Here is a 14,303-nt window from a genome sequence, read left to right on the forward strand (position 1 = left end):
TCCAGCCAGGGAGATCCAGCCCGAGGCTCGCCTCTGCCTATATGTCATTTGTATTCTCTGAGACAGCAATATTTATTATGTCAACATTACCGTTCCCAAAAATACATTTTGACGTTTTTTGGGGGACAGACACGGAGACAAAGTGAGCGGCCTGCACTGCCACAGGTCCGCGCAGCTCTGGGAAGGATGACTGGCCGCGGGGGAGTCGCCAGCGCATGAGTAATTTCACTTCAGGAGCCCTGAAAAGGTGAGCAGGCTGGGGCCGCATTGTGAATCGTCACACAAGAACGAGGGACTGTCAAAAGACAAACAAAAAAGGAGGGAGAAATGATTCAAAAGCCTTCAGAGCCTGCTCAGTGAAACCAAGGCGTGCCATGACAGAGAGCAAACATTCAGGAAAAGGGACCATCGAGAAGAGACACAGGTGGAAACCTGCAAAGGGCCGTGCGGACAGGATAAATCAGTGCGTTAGAAGATCTCCTCTCACAATAATACATGTGAAAACAAACATTTCTGTTTTCAGTCAATGAAGACAGCCAGACCGATGGCCAACATTTACCTCGTTAGTAAGTAGGACACAGGTTTGGAGGTTGCCCAGTATTCTTTGAAAAGCATTAGGGGACATTTTTGGCAAAAGAAATGTAAAACATGTATTTTGTTCTGTGGACCCAATGCTCAGGACAGTTTACGTCATTCAAGGAATGAAATGACGTAAGAATAGTATAGCTGTGAATCGTTTCCATATGCATAAGTGAAATATAACCCATTATGTTCATGAATTGCATGTTCTACAAAGAACACGTGTTCATTCTTTTTCTTGACACACATAGCCTATTGTGTTTCGATAGGTACAACGGCCTATTGGGATGTGGTCATAACCTATGGTAATATCCTGTWTCTCCAGGTCACAGAGTTGAAACCACCCGACTTATTCATAATTTAACTCGAAGGAGAGTTTATTCTTCAAAACAAGTGGAATGTACATAGGTTACCCAACGGAAGTGGCATATTCTTGGCTTACTCGTGACATGAATCATTAATTAGAAAACTGTGTTTATTTACAGACCCGAATGAAACCTCACCATGTATTTGATCAGTGACACCACCCATGTTTGTCCACTAACAATAAATCAATGGCATATTGAATTTTCTCACAACACAATGCTTCTCATTGTGACCGGCATCACGTTGGTCGGAGCCAATGGTCATGTATCATGTCCAAACAAGTCATCCATGGATGTGTCCCAAGTGGCAACCTATTCCCACCCTATAGCCCTATGCACCCTAGTCAAAAGTAGTGCACTATATAGGGAACAGAGTGCCATTTGGGAAGCACACAATGTGTTTTTCAGAAGGACACAGGTAAAAACTCACATTCCTGCCCTTTTCCAAGTGAAAGGTATTCAGGAAAAGACGTCGGCCAGAAGACAATTTACAGCCCGGCCTGGGAATTCCACATGTTCCAGAACTGGGAATGGGAGTGGAAAAGCCAGAGCAATGAACAACCATGGCATTTTTATCTTGATTGTCAGATAAAATAGTATCTGCACCCATAAAGCTGTTCATAAGAGTCTTTAGCAGGAGGCACTTTACCTCCTTCTGCTTTCTGGCCTCTGATAAAAATCACCCAAACACGGCATCATTAAGAGGGCCAATAAAAGCACACAGAGACATGGCGCCTGGGAATGAGCCACTCTCTTCTTTCTCTTCCTTTCCCTCTTTTCCATTCTCTCCATACTTATGCTTACTCTCTCTCCCCTTTCTTTCCCAGGGCACCCAGGCAGCCAGGTCAGGCACACACCTAGCAGGCCAGACCAGGCCAAAGGGAGAGGGGCTGGGAGGGGGGGGGGGGGACCTCTGTGACTCTGGTTAGCCTCACCGGGAAAAGGTCAGAGCTGTTTCCCACCACAACACACGCACAGGGAAACAGGCAACTCCACAGCTCCATATATGGCCCCAGGTTCAGCTCCTTTCATGGGTCAGGGAGTACCACATTGACGTCGGCTTCATGGTGCCCCCTCTTAAAAATGATAAACGAAATAATTCAAAATATTTAGTTAAAGTGAAAACATTGTAACTCTACCCCAGTGATAAAGCAGGTGTGGGTGGCTATTGTTAGACTGCTGCGATATATGCTGTGATATATGCTGTGAATAGAGATGGGCAGTATTTATGTTACATGTATTTGAAATAAGTATTTCAATTACTTTTGAGTATTTTGTCATTTGTATGTCACCGGCCTAAACTACATCCAATATATTTGGTAACAAGATACCTTCGAGATCTGTAATTGTATTTAATTTATTTTTGACAATGCTTTTCCATAACACTATTTTATAGCGGTTCACAATTGTGTGGCCCTCTTTCCCCCTGCATTGTTATCAGAAGTCTTATGGCACTATGGTTAGATAAGAGTGTCTGCTAAATGAGTGAAATGTAAATATAAAAATGAACACTTGCAAAGCATGCTGAGTATTATCCCAAATGAGCTCCACCCCAAAACAAGGCCAATAATAATACCCAGTGTGTTTTGCAAATGGTTAATTTTCACAAATATAGATTGGTCATATAGATAGATTGGTCAGAGCAACGTACAGTCAGTGCATTCAACTAAGGTAAATGAAAAATCACAAATCACAGTCATTGCAAGTAAAACTTTTTTTTGTTAGCGTTACTGAGTATGTATGTATTTTGTATTTTGATAAATACAGGTACATTGATGTATTTGGTCATTTCTTAAATACAATGCTTTGCAAATGTATTTTGTAATTTATGTTGATTCATTCCAGCAAGCACATTTGGTTCCTTGAAGGTTGTGGGAATGTACGTTTTTGGTTTCCCATTGGTTTTGGGAACGAACGGTAAAACTGAACATGAAAATTTCACCTGTTCTGGAAATGTTTCTTTTTAGGTAGCAGGGAGGTTCTAAGAACGTTTTACTTTGGTCCTTGAAAGTTTTCCTGGGAGGTTTTATTAACGTTCTGAGAATGGAAAATAATAGGTTATTCTGAGGTTTTTGAATAACTTCCTTAAAACTTTCAGTAAATGTCTCAAGACTTGTAATAACAGTGCTATCTTATTTTGGGGTAACTAGTTTGAAATCCAAGCACTGATAGGACACATGGAAATTAATTTCCTTAGGCAACAATCATGCAAACACATTTCTTGTGACATGCCATTAGTGAGATTTGAACACATGATGTTCAGTTCCCTATCCACGGAAGTTGTCCACTGCACCACCAGGATGGAGCCAACATGCCCTGTTTTTTTACACCTACAAAGCTGTTCATTTTAGTCTATTCAAACAGACCCCGTTTCAAAGGAGAAAAGCACTCATTAGGATCAGGTGTGGCCAACACACTAAACAAGATCAAGGATAGAGTTTTGTTGATTCTTAGAATGTTCTCTGAACATTACTAAAGTTTCCTTAACGTTCTCAAAACGATTTGAGAACATGATTTAAAAATCGAACCATGAGGAAACATTATGCTAAAGTGCTGAAAATCCCACAGAAGAACATTGTTAAGAAACATTCTTTGAACTATTTGAGAACATTCCCAATGTCAAACCAGTTAGAAAAAGTTCCTACAATATTACCAAAATTGAAATGAAATGTAACCATGTTTGAACTTTTAGGAAATGTTCTATTAAAGTAATGAAATACGAGGAAAACACAAGCCAAGAAACTATCCTGCACCATTCCCAGAAAGTGGTGGAAAAGGTTGTATGCAAAATAACAATAGGACAACCACGCTCTCACCAAGCTCTAAGAAACACGTGGTTCTCAGAACATTATGCGCTAGCTAGGATTGGTCTTTATAGAGTATATTGTGCAACAAGACACATAACAAGATACATTTTTCCCATCTTTGGGTGTGAAGTTGTGCTGATATAGTTTCTCTGAGATGTCCTGAAATACCATAGTTGGCTTCGCTCTGACGGCTGTGCATGTGTGGGTGGGGGGGCAATGCTTTCTTAGGTAAGGTGCCCAAACACGASAGCTTGTTCACCGGCATAGTTGTCGCTTTTGTCTTGCCTGTCCGTGAGAAACAAAAGACAGAGAGTATTAGCGCTGTGTGTTCCTTTGACTTTGTGTGTTTGTCTTTGTGTGTCTTTGTGTGTCTGTTTGTTACTAGGTGTGTTTGTGTTCACGTGCAAACGTGTGTGTGACACATTTGTTTTCAGGAGTTGCAGACAATACCCACAGCAGATGAGTGGACTTCGGCTGTCCCCATAGGAGAACCCTTCCGGCTTCCATGTAAAACCCTCTGTAGAAAGGGTTCTACATGGAAACCCAAAAGGGTTATACCAGCAACCAAAAATGGTTATTCAAAGGGTTCACCTATGGGAACAGCCAAAGAACCCTTTTAGCCACCCAGASTAACTGGCCAGCTGGACTATTGTTTTACATGGCTGCTGCTCACTGTTTATTATCTATGCATAGTTACTTTACAAATGACCTAGACTAACKTGTACCCTCGCACATTGACTTGGTACCCCCTGTATATAGCCTCCACATTGTTATGTAATTTTCTTGTCTTACGTTTTGATTTTATCATTTTTTWAAAACTTTAGTTTATTTTGTTAATATTTTCTTAACTCTCTTTCTTGAACTGCATTGTTGGTTAAAGGCCTTGTAAGTAAGCATTTCACTGTTGRATTAAGCGCATGTGACAAATACAATTTGATTTGATGGTTCTAGATTGCACCTTAGTTTTGTAAGTTGAGCATTGTCGTTTAAACAGCACATTTTAATGAGCGATCCCTTTGAGTTGCTTAACAGTATGCAGCGTCATGCAACGTCAATGTGGACACAGGGGTTTGATGGCATGTGAGCAACCGTTGTTCCATCGGAGAAAATTGCCACATGCCAAACTGCCTTTCAAAGAGCCATGTGTAGAAAGGGATTTGAGTTTCAAATTATTCCACATGCATGTTACACCCCCACAATTTGATCTTTGCAACTTCACATAGGCGGTATAGCATATCACAATTATATTTGCATTGAATTCAATACTCAGAATTTGCTTGCCAGGAATTAATTTAAAAGGTTTGTAGAGGAAAAACCATAATACCTGTGCCATTGAAATGTAATTCCTAACTTAATTTCAAGGGCTAATGCCCTTGTCTGTCTGGTGCATTCTACCAGGTATAGACGAGTAGTTCTCAAACATCTCCTTGGGACCCTCAGACGTTTGTGTTGTAGCCCTGAACTAACTCACCTGATTCACCTAGGGCCCGATTCAGACTTAGGATATGTGTGCCTTTCTTACGCACYCCTTTTCTGTGCACTTCTTAGTAGTTTGTATTCAGACTTACATTATGCAGGTGCATAACAGGCTTTTCAGYCGTGGTTCCCTTGCGAGTGCTGAARAAATGTCATTCAACCACTGAAAACCCTCCCACTTGCTGGCCAACAGATTTTCTCATGGAGTTTTCGTTCAATAGGATTTTCAGTACATTTATCTAAAGCCATCCATTTAAATGTGGTGTACCTTTCATTTGAATTTTCTCACCAGACTAACTAGAATATATGAAGAGAACGGTTCAGTAAATTAGGGATCAATTAAAGAAATCCATTAAAATACACGCATATTCGTCTCCTTTTCAGCACCAATTGGTATTTTTTTTTTTTTAACTCTGAGCTTGTATATTATTTAGGGTTAGAAATGTACTTATGAATAATAATAAACAGGTTTGGAAAGCCTTTACGCACAAAATATATTGGTGAATAAAAAATACCGTGGTTTGATTCATCCTGAAAGTTGCCATATTCAGTTGTTCAATCCATGAAATCCCAGAAGGGTAGAAAAGTGTCAAATAGGGGTTGAACAGTAGTCCTACAGATCTACCATAATAATCCTCAATAATAATGGAACTGTGATGACAACGGTCGTCATTGTGAACTGTGCGCAAGACTCCAGGTTTAAAATATGTATGGTCTGCATACCATAATGGTAACCATAATGTCTGCATACCAAATTGGCTACATGTCCAAAATTATTGTTAGCCTAATATGATCCACTATRGCTAGCGATCCTCAGAAACAACCACACGAACGTGACAGAGGAAAGAAAGGTAAACAAATGGTGTAATGGAATGATGCAAAATGCAAGGAAACTAACACTAAAGTGGTGAAAGTTATAAGTGAATGTAGGACGGTGGCTACTGATAGAGACTAATATTAATATGATACAAATTGTAAAAAATACAACATTTCCTGACATTTACTCCTGGTAAAATTAGCTGTCTTAGGTCAGTTAGGATCACCACTTCATTTTAAGAATGTGAAATGTCAAAATAATAGTAGAGATAATGATTTATTTCAGCTTTTATTTATTTGATCACTTTCCCAGTGGGTACGAAGTTTACATACACTCAATTAGTATTTGGTAGCATTGCCTTTACATTGTTTAACTTGGTCAAACATTTCGGGTAGCCTTCCCAAGCTTCCCACAATAAGTTGGTGAATTTTGGCCCATTCCTCCTGTCACGGTTCTCAAAATAGAACCCAGAAGCAGACCAGAACAAGGAGAGTAAGACGAAGGTGAGTATTTATTTACAAGTTTAAATGTAGTGATAGGAAAATCCAAGTAGCGAGCGGGGCAGCGGAGGTGAGTTGATGGAATTGAGTAAGTAGATCCAAGGAAGTAACTGAAGTCACCGACGACCAGGTAGGGATGGGATGAGTGTTCGGGTGAATGACTGTAGACAGAAAAAACGAAGGTAAGTTCAAGGCAAGCAAGACGTACAAAACAACAACAAACTCTATCAAACTGGAGGCTGATACGCTGGCACAACATACTGTTCATGGCTAACGATCCGGCAGGGAATGGATGTCAGGTCAGCGCTTATGAAGTGGAGGGGTGATGATCAGGACCAGGTGTGCAGATAGCTGATGGAATACAGGTGCGGGTACTCAGAGATCCTCCAACTAGCTACGTCGCCCGGCAACCAGACAGGGTGCGTTCCAGGACCCGGAAAAAACACTCCAGGACAGAACACAGGCAAAAACAGACTAGGAAGCGGGATTCGTGACACTCTCCTGACAGAGCTGGTGTAACTGAGTCAGGTTTGTAGCGCTCCTTGCTCGCACACCTTTTTCAGTTCTGCGCACACATTTTCTATAGGATTGAGATCAGGGCTTTGTGATGGCCCCTCCAGTACCTTGACTTTGTTGTCCTTAAGCCATTTTGCCACAACTTTGGAAGTATGCTTGGGGTCATTGTCCATTTGGAAGACCCATTTGCGACCAAGCTTTAACTTCCTGACTGATGTCTTGAGATGTTGCTTCATATATCCCACTAATTTTATCCACATGATGCCATCTATTTTGTGAAGTGGACCAGTCCTCCTGCAGCAAAGCACCCCACAACATGATGCTGCACACCCGTGCTTCACGGTTGGGATGTTGTCCTTCGGCTTCCAAGCCTCCCCCCTTTTCCTCCAAAACTAACGATTGTCATTATGGCAAACAGTTCTATTTTTGTTTCATCAGACCAGAGGACATTTCTCCAAAAAGTAAGATCTTTGTCCCCATGTGCAGTTGCAAACCGTCGTCTGGCTTTATTTTGAGGGTTTGGAGCAGTGGCTTCCTTGTGAGCAGCCTTTCAGGTTATGTCGATATAGGACTCGTTTTACTGTGGATACAGATAGTTTTGTACCTGTTTCCTCCAGCATCCACAAAGGTCCTTTGCTTTTGTTCTGTGATTGATTTGCACTTTTCGCACCAAGGTACGTTCATCTCTAGGAGACGAACGCGTCTCCTTCCTGAGCGGTATGATGACGCGTGGTCCCATGGTGTTTATACTTGCGTACTATTGTTTGTAACGATGAACGTGGTACCTTCAGGCTTTGGTAGTTGCTCACAAGGATGAACTAGACTTGTGGCTTCTAAAGCCATGACATAATTTTCTGGAGTTTTCCAAGTTTTTTAAAGGCAGTCAACTTAGTGTATGTAAACTTCTGACCCACTGGAATTGTGATACAGTGAAATAATCTGTTTGTAAACAATTGTTAGAAAATGACTTGTGTCATGCACAAAGTTGATGTCCTATCCGACTTGCCAAACTATAGTTTGTTGACAAGAAATTTGTGGAGTGGTTGAAACGAGTTTAATTGTCTCCAACCTAAGTGTATGTAAACTTCCGACTTCAACTGTAGGTGGGCGGGCTGAGGGAAGCTGAATGTTGGGATGTGGAATTGGAGATAAGTGGGATTGGAGTTGCTGGTGATGACGGTCAAAATGTAAAGTCAAAAAATATAGTCATAATAACAAAAACAAAAGGTATGTTTGAATGACTCTGAGGGGCAACGTTGTTACATCTAATGCCTGTTCGCCTGAGGCTGATGCCGCACAGGGTTTTTTACGCGTGTACACATGCATATACACACACTCTTATCCAAACGCACACACGTGCACATACACGGACACACAACACCAACTACACACATGTAAATAGTGCCATACATGCACTCAAATGTAATCAGTTGGCTTGCTGTTATGATTTTTGTTGTTCTTGATGTCTTTAGTTTTTTGCACTGTTGTTTTCTGTTTTCCTCTTTTTTCCTCTTTAGTTCATTTTGTTGGTGCATTGGGGGGGGGGGGGGGACATATGGGGGGGGGGTCTTATGGGTGGGATATGGCTGATAGGTCGGCTGTTTTTCGGGTCCCCGTTTTTGACCTTGTGGGAGATCTGTCGACGTGCCCTTGAGCAGGGCGTTGACCCTTGTTGCTTCTGTTGGTCGCTCTGGAAAGGAGTCTGTTAGATGACTGGAATGTAATATAAATGTTGAACGGCTTCACTGCAAGGAGATTGTATGTTTTAATATTCAATAATTATATAATTTATATAATTAAAGTATTATATAAAATAAAATGAATCTTTGGATAAACTATTTAATGTTAGCTAAATTTAGTAATGCATAAATTGGCAACATTTCTTAACTGGACAATTCTGTGAACTGTCTTGTGCAAGTTTTAAAATGKCACAATATCTGTTAGCAAAACTGTCAGCTAGAGATGACGTGCAGGAGCTTGCTGGGATTTGTAGTTTTGCATGCTGTCTACTTTTGATGCTAATTAGCAATTTCAAATATGAGAGTAAATAGAGCCGAATATATTGATAAAAGTCACCTTGRCCGAGAGAMATTTACATGGTTATCAAACCGTRACGCCAGGGTAAGCCTGCACGAAACACAGCCRTTATTTTAAGTGTTTATATGAATGGTGGAAAAACGATTGGAACCATTTCCCTGTTTGACCACTAGGCTTTATGGCACCTCCACTGTGGAYCTCTATACACTAATAAACTAGCAGATATTCTGATTGCTCAGAGCAGAGGAGCAGCAAAAGTGTAGCTGTATGAGGAGRACACTATCCAGACCAGTCTGCAAGTTAAGCTGAATGCGTTCTAGCTTAAACTGTGTAAGGGAATAGGGTTCCAAATATACACTGCATGACCTAAAGTATGTGGACACCTGCTCGTCAAACATCTCATTCCAAAATCATGGGCATTAATATGGAGTTGGTCCCCCCCCCTTTGCTGCTATAACAGCCACTCTTCTGGGAAGGCTTTCCACTATATGTTGGGACATTGCTGTGGGGACTTGCTTCCATTCAGCCACAAGAGCATTAGTAAGGTCGGCAGAGATGTTGGGCAGTTGCCTGGCTCACAGTCGGCGTTCCAATTCKTCCCAAAGGTGTTCAATGGGGTTGAGGTCAGGGCTCTGTACAGGCTATTCAAGTTCTTCCACACCGATCTCTGCAAATKATTTCTGTAGGGATCTTGCTTTGTACACGGGAGCATTGTCATGCTGAAAAAGAAAGGCTTTRCCCAAACTGTTGCAACAAAGTTGGAAGCACAGAACCGTCTAGAATGTCATTGTATGCTCTAGCATTAAGATTTCCCTTCACTGGAACTAAGGGGCCTAGCCCGAAACACGAAAAACATCCCCAGACCATTATTCCTCCTCCACCAAACTTTACAGTTGGCACTATGCATTCGGGTAGYTAGCGTTCTACTGGCATTCGCCAAACCCAGATTCGTCCGTCGGACTGTCACAMGGTGAAGCTGATTCATCACTCCAGAGAACGCGTTTCCACTGCTCCAGAGTCCATTGGCGGCAASCTTTACACCACTCCAGCCGACGCTTGGCATTGTGCATGGTGATCATAGGCTTTTGTGCGGCTGCTCGGCCACGGAAACCCATTTCATGAAGCTCCCGATGAACAGATGTGCTGATGTTGCTTCCAGAGGCAGTTTGGAACTCACTGAGTGTTGCAACCGAGGATAGACGYTTTTCACGCGCTACGCACTTCAGCACTCGGTGGTCCCGTCCTGTAAGCTTGTGTGMCCTACCACTGCCGGGCTGAGCCGTTGTTGCTCCTAGACATTTCCATTTCACAATATCCGCGCTTACAGTTAACCAGGGCAGCTCAAGCAGGGCAGAAATTTGACAAACTGACTTGTTAAGGTGACAGTGCCACGTTAAGGTGACAGTGCTACCTATGACAGTGCCACGTTGGAAGTCACTGAGCTCTTCAGTAAGCCCATTCTACTGCCAATGTTTGACTATGGGTGTGGCTGAAATAGCCTAATTCACTCATTTTAAAGGGGTGTCCACATACTTTAGCATATAMAGTGTAATAATCTGATCATTTGAACAACAACCTGTAAAATGTAGGCCCTTATTGATGTGTGCATTGATCGCAGCGATCTTATGAGCTGCGCAACATATAGTGATAGCTACTTTCCTGATGCTACACTAAACAAATTAACGTCTGCATAGCGACTGAAATCATATCGAATCACCACTATAAAGCACCATCTCGTGCTCATTATCATTGCTACACACTCACTGTATATAAAAACATACCCTGTATGCTTCCCTAGTTTACTTCCTCCCTGTACGGCCAAGCAATGCTTCTCTGTGATGGGGTGTGTTCACAGCCGACTCGAAATCTGGTATTGTGAACAAACAAGTAGGCTATATGATAGTCTACTCCCGAGCCTAAGTCTACTCCCGAGGCTAATTATACTTAGTTCGTTTAGTTTATAACTAGTTTGTAGCCGGCTATTGACTGACAACAACAGAGCAACAACATGCTGATCCTCGCAGTCAATGACATCCCTGCAGCGGCCAAACGTTGAAACATGAGCATATTGAACGATGCAGGTGAGGTTTAACACAGCTAGCGAGCATTCGCAAAGAAAATATTATATCAGAAAACAGCGGCGTAGCGAGAAATAGCTAGTTACGGCTGCAGTGTCGATGCAGAAAAAGAAGCCAGCGCATAGTAGCAGTAGAAGCAAGGGGCAGCAGGATGAGACCCAGTCAGCTTCAAAAATCTGTCTCCGCTTAATTTAAAGTAATGTTCTAACATTGTTTTGAGAACGATAAGAATCAACGTTCTTCTGTGAGAATTTCAGTACTTCAGCATAACGTTTCCTATAAGTTTCCTCGTGGTTTTATTTAAAGTCATGTTCTCAAATTGTTTCTGGAAACATTTCCATAAAAACACAAAACTTTAGCAACATTTAGAGAACATTCGAAGAATGTTATTTAAAAACATATACATTCCGTCCTCAGCGTCAAGAAAACTCTCTCTACCTCTATCTTGTTAAGTGTATTCAGGTGTGTTGGCCGCACCCACTAATTGGCCATGCCTGATCTTAATGAGTGCTTGTTTCCTTTGAAATGGAGTCTGTTTAAATCAACGATTGGAACCGGTTCTATACTGTTCCAGAACCGAACCACTATTTTAAAAGCATGGGAACTGGTTAGTAACATTATTTTATGTTCCAGGCATTTTTTCATTAGTCCCACAAAAATCGCAACAAAGCGCCTATGCAAGTAATCTGAGTAATCACTCAGAAACGTATTCCAGCATCTGCCTGCCAGGTGGAAATCTTTGCCGGTGTGTGTGCGTGTAGGCTACCTGCCCTGCCCTTCTGAAGCATAGGTTACTACTGTAGCCTGCTGACATCGTTACAAGCATGATTCAGAAATTAGAGAAAGGTGTTTGAAAGACAATTCTAACTTTTTCAATGCTAGTTAATTAAGGATACTATACTTATCACGTTTCACACTGGATTTATTAACTAGAGAAATGCAAACATTTCAGTTGCATCTCGCCCCTACACTGTGACTGGCAGCACAGTGTACAGCAACGTTTGTCTTTCGTTATGAATAAACCATGCTGTTATGACAATTTGCTCTTAATGACTTTCCTATACAGATTATATCGCTTATCTGCTCCATAGCAAGCTGCTCTGATTTGTATGAGTTATAAAAACATGGCATGCTAGCTCCATCCTTGTGGTGCAGTGGACTATTTCCATGGACAGAGAACAGAAGATCATAGGTTTGAATCTAACTGATGCTGTGCCACATTAAAAAATAAAATATTCTTGCATTTGTATTTGTATTTATCATGGATCCAAAACAGCAGCTACTCTACTCTTCCTGGGGTGCAGCAGTTTATACAATTAAAAAAATATTACAATATATTCACAACACACTGTGTGCCCTCAGGCCCCTACTCCATCACTACCACATATCTACAGTACTAAATCCATGTGAATGTATAGTGCGTATGTTATCGTGTGTGTGTGTATGCATGTGTCTGTGCCAATGTTTGTGTAACTTCACAGCCCCCGCTGTTCCATAAGCTGTTTTTTTTATCTGTTTTTAAAATCAAATTTTACTGCTTGCATCAGTTACTTGATGTGGAATAGAGTTCCATGTTGTCATGGCTCTATGTAGTACTGTGTGCCTCCCATAGTCTGTTCTGGACTTGAGGACTGTGAAGAGACCTCTTGTGGCATGTCTTGTGGGGTATGCATGGGTGTCCGAGCTGTGTGCCAGTAGTTTAGACAGACAGCTCTGTGCATTCAACATGTCATTACCTCTCATAAATAAAAGTAGTGATGAAGTCAATCTCTCCTCCACTTTCAGCCAAGAGAGATTGACATGCATATTATTAATATTAGCTCTCTGTGTACATCCAAGGGCCAGCCGTGCTGCCCTGTTCTGAGCCAATTGCAATTTGACTACTGAGCCAATTGCAAAAAGTCATTTTTTGTGGCACCTGACCATACGACTGAACAGTAGTCAAGGTGCGACACAACTAGGGCCTGTAGGACCTGCCTTGTTGATAAAGTTAAGAAGGCAAAGCATTGCTTTATTATAGACAGACTTCTCCCCATCTGAGCTACTACTGCATCAATATGTTTAGACCATAACAGTTTACAATCTAGGGTTACTCCAAGCAGTTTAGTCATCTCAACTAGCTCAATTTCCACATGATTTATTACAAGATTTAGTAGAGGTTTAGGGATTAGTGAGTGTTTTGTTCCAAATACAATGCTTTCAGTTTTAGAAATATTTAGGGCTAARTTATTCCTTGCCACCCATTCTGAAACTAACTGCAACTCTTTGTTAAGTGTTACAGTCATTTCAGTTGCTGTAGTAGCTTACGTGTATAGTGTTGAGTCATCCGCATACATAGACACCCTGGCTTTACTCAAAGTCAGTGGCATGTCGTTAGTAAACATTTTAAAAAGCAAGGGGCCTAAACAGCTACCCTGGGGAATTCCTTATTCTAACTAGATTATATTTTAGGGGCTTCCATTAAAGAACACCTTCTGTGTTCTGTTAGACAAGTAACTCTTTATCCACATTATAGCAGGGGGTGTAAAGCCATAAAACATAAATTTTTCCAGCAGCAAACTATGATTGATAATGTCAAAAGCTGCACTGAAGTCTAACAAGACAGCCACCACAATCATTTTATCATCAATTTCTCTCAGCCAATCATCAGTCATTTGTGTAAGTGCTGTGCTTGCTGAGTGTCCTTCCCTAATAGCATGCAGAAATTCTGTTGTTCATTTGTTTACTGTGAAATAGCATTGTATCTGGTCAAACACCATTTTTTCCAGAAGTTTACTCAAGGTTGGTAACCGTTTGATTGGTCGACTATTTGAGCCAGTAAAGGGGTCTTTTCTATTCTTGTGTAGCGGAATGACTTTAGCTTCCCTCCAGGCCTGAGGGCAAACACTTTCTAGTAGGCTTAAGTTGAGGATATGGCAAATAGGAATGACAATATCGTCTGCTATTATCCTCAGTAATTTTCCATCCAGATCGTCAGACCCTGGTGGCTTGTCATTGTTGATAGACCATTTTTTTGAACCTCTTCCACACTGACTTTACGGAATTCAAAAGTACAATTCTTGTCTTTCATAATTTGGTCCGATATACTTAGATGTGTAGTGTCAGTGTTTGTTGCTGGCTTGTCATCC

Source organism: Salvelinus sp. IW2-2015, linkage group LG4q.1:29, assembly GCF_002910315.2.
Source record: "Salvelinus sp. IW2-2015 linkage group LG4q.1:29, ASM291031v2, whole genome shotgun sequence".
NCBI lineage: Eukaryota > Metazoa > Chordata > Actinopteri > Salmoniformes > Salmonidae > Salvelinus > Salvelinus sp. IW2-2015.